The following is a 3,009-nucleotide window of genomic DNA, read 5'->3' on the forward strand; positions in this document are numbered from 1 at the left end:
TCTCCCCCTCCCATCCCCCACCATGGGAGGGGGGGACGACAGCCCAATCCCCGGGGAGGTGAGGTCACAGCCCCCCCATGGTGGAACATGACCTCATTGCTTCAGGTAAGAGCTCTCTCTCTTGGTCTGTCATGGCCACCCCTTCCAGGGCCCCCCAGGGGCCCTCCCAGCCCCCGCTCCCACAGGGACCCAGGCCTCTGACCACTGGGTCTCCGCCCCTCAGGGGGCCTGTTTCCGGCTGACTCAGCGTGGGGGGCCCAAGGCTGCGTCAGTGAGGGGAGAACTGACGTAGCCCCCCCCCAGACCGGCGGGGCCAGCCAAGGTGACTCAGGCCACCAGCCTGGGGGATGGACTGGCCTGAGGGGATAGGGACTGGGCCCCCGGCCAGCCTGGGAGCAACAAAAGGGATCTTGCAATGGTAACCCCTTCCACCTCTAGGGAATCAGACTCTCTTCTTCAACCCAGGATTTCTGGACCCCCAGCCCCTCCTCCCTCAGTCACAGGAGACCTGACCCCCCAGCCCCTCCTCCCTCAGACACAGGAGTCCAGACCCCCAGCCCCTCCTCCCTCAGACCCAGGAGTCCTGACCCCCCAGCCCCTCCTCCCTCAGACCCAGGGGTCCAGACCCCCAGCCCCTCCTCCCCCAGACCCAGGAGTCCTGCCTCAGCCCTCCTCCCTCAGACCAGGAGTCCAGACCCCCAGCCCCTCCTCCCTCAGACCAGATGCCAGGTGTCCAGGCCCCAGCCCCTCCTCCCTCAGACCCAGGAGCCCTGAACCCCAGGCCCTCCTCCCTCAGACTAGGAGTCCAGACTCCCCAGCCGCTCCTCCCTCAGACCAGATGCCTGTGTCCAGGCCCCAAACCCTGGTTTCCAGGTGGAGAAAAAGGTGTCTTTTGCAACTTGCGGACTACTCTATGGAAAAGGTCAGGAGTCTGGGGCTGGGTCAGTGGTGCGTGGCTGGTGCCAGTCCCCCCCCCCAGGGCTCTGGGGTCGTGTTTCCCCATCCTTCATCCTTCCTGGCTGCAGGAGGCTGAGGGAGATGCGGGGGGTGTAGGGCAGGAGGGCGGGGGAGGGGATTGCTCAGGACTCAGGGCTTCCCCAGACAGCAAGAAGGGGTGGGGTCCAGACACTGAGAGGCAGGACTGGGGAGTCACAAACAGGTGACAAGATGACACAAGCACTCAGAGTGACAAACCGACAATGGTGTAAAACAATGAGACCTACAGACACACAAAGAAATGAGTCCAGAGATGGGAGGAAACCCAGTGGGGGGGGTCACAGACAGGGGGGAAGGTGCCCCCGGGACACCAAGTGGGGAGCCAGGGGTCCTTGCCCCTGCCGACCCCTGGGTGAGGTGGGGCTGGCTGGTGTGAGGTCAGCAGGTCCAAGGCTGTGTGTGTCCGTCTGTCTGTCCCTGGGGGGTCCTGTCTGGCCTCTGGGGGGTGACGGGGCAGGCGGGCCGCAGAAGCAGCCCAAACCTGTCATTAGCGGTGAGGGCCGTGACGGCGGGGCCCCCCCAGTCCTAAGCCGCGGTCCAGGGCCCTGGCAGCCCCGCCCCCCACCCCCTCCTTGATCCCTGAGGAATCCCGGGAATTGCGAAGTGGGTCCAGATGATGTTGACACAGGAAATGGTCATCAGCTGCTGGCCTCAGCTCCACAACCCCTATGACCCCCCCACCCCCGGCCCCCTGCTGAGCCCCCTCTAACCTGTGTCATCTCTGACGGAGGCAGCCCAGGGCCACTCAGCTCCCACCAGGATGTTTATGGGAGATGCGCAGGGTGGGGGTCAGCCTCACGGGGCTTCCTGAGAAATGGGGTCTGGACTTTTGGACAGTTGCCCTCAGACCAGTCCTGGCCTCCTCCTCCCTCAGACCCACGAGTCCTGAACCACAGCCCCTCCTCCCTCAGACCCTGGAGTCCAGACTCCCAGCCCCTCCTCCCTCAGACCCAGGGGTCCAGGCCCCCCAGCCCCTCCTCCCTCAGACCCAGGAGTCCTGAGCCTCCCCAGCCCCTCCTCCCTCAGACCCAGGAGTCCTGGCCCCCCAGCCCTTCCTCCCTCAGACCCTGCAGTCCAGGCCCCCAGTCCCTCCTCCCTCAGACCCAGGAGTCCTGGCCCCAGCCTCTCCTCCCTCACACTCAGAAACCCAGGCCCCAAAGCGGGCACTGCTCCAGGAGGCCCCCTCCTCACCATACTGCAAACTGTACTCCCAACCCAGTCCCCCAGTTGGCCTCCTCCTCTTTCGCTGACGGGGCTCGAGGACCTCCACATGGACCCCTTTCCCTATTGCAGGTGGACTGAGGCCTAGGGAGAAGCCACCCTCAGGGCCTTCATATCTCCCTGCCCCCAGCATACTCCCCTGGGAGGCCTGGAGGGCCTTTGGGACAAGGGGACTCCTGAGCAAGGGCTCTGCCCCCAGCCCAACCCCCATTTTCCCCTTGTCCCCCTAGGCCACCCCTAACAAGGGCTCAGTGAGCCTCAGGCCCCTTGCCCGTGGTTTCTAGGGGGAAGACCCCAGGCTGTGAGGTCTCGGGAGACTTGGAGCTGCCCGTGCAGGTATGGGGTTAGGAAGTAGAGGGGTGCAAGGCAGGAAGGTGTCCTCAGGGCCCCCTGGTTTGCAGGGAGGAGATGCCTTAGACCACCACCGCCACCTCTTTCTGCCCAAGTTGCTAAGGAGGCTCTTTTTCAGGCCTAGGCCCCCACCCCCACCCCCTGGCCCCTTCCACCTGGTTGCTAAGGAAGTGGCTTCTTAACAACCAGGCATGATCAGGCCTGTGTGACCCCTCTTCCTTCTTCCCCATAGTCAAGGGGGCTCCCTAGCAACAGAACTTAGAACCTTGCAAGTTGGGTGGGCAGCTGGGCGGGGCCCAGCCGGTTACTGGGGTGATGGCCTTCAAGGTCTGTCCCCACAGAGGCCCCAGGAGTCTGGGGAGGCAACATGGTGGGCTCTGGGATCCCAGCTTTGAGCCTCTTCTTGCTGATGCAGGGCTCAGCAGGTGAGGGGGCTGAAGA

The 3,009-nt window shown here is 64.4% G+C and overlaps 2 long non-coding RNA genes across 5 annotated transcripts; one reads left to right on the top strand and one right to left on the bottom strand.

Moving 5' to 3' along the window:
* The first annotated feature begins 79 nt into the window (after positions 1-79).
* LOC115280118 lies at positions 80-2,568 on the top strand. 2 transcript variants are annotated; one of them, XR_003903658.1, is made up of 3 exons: positions 80-322; positions 797-922; positions 2,448-2,568. It is a non-coding gene; the product is annotated as an uncharacterized LOC115280118 (long non-coding RNA). The 2 variants fall into 2 exon arrangements; XR_003903657.1 differs by having other exon boundaries at positions 2,502-2,560.
* Positions 1,251-2,787, bottom strand: LOC115280106. Of its 3 annotated transcripts, none has more exons than XR_003903643.1 (4): positions 2,724-2,787; positions 2,188-2,301; positions 1,707-1,803; positions 1,251-1,434 (listed from the first exon to the last, which is right to left on the bottom strand). It is a non-coding gene; the product is annotated as an uncharacterized LOC115280106 (long non-coding RNA). The 3 variants fall into 3 exon arrangements; XR_003903644.1 differs by lacking the exon at positions 2,724-2,787 and adding an exon at positions 2,649-2,703; XR_003903642.1 differs by lacking the exon at positions 2,724-2,787 and having other exon boundaries at positions 2,188-2,683.
* Between the last annotated feature and the right edge of the window lie 222 nt (positions 2,788-3,009).

The sequence above is a fragment of the Suricata suricatta genome, chromosome 16 (genome assembly GCF_006229205.1).
Source record: "Suricata suricatta isolate VVHF042 chromosome 16, meerkat_22Aug2017_6uvM2_HiC, whole genome shotgun sequence".
In the NCBI taxonomy this organism is placed as follows: Eukaryota; Metazoa; Chordata; class Mammalia; order Carnivora; family Herpestidae; genus Suricata; species Suricata suricatta.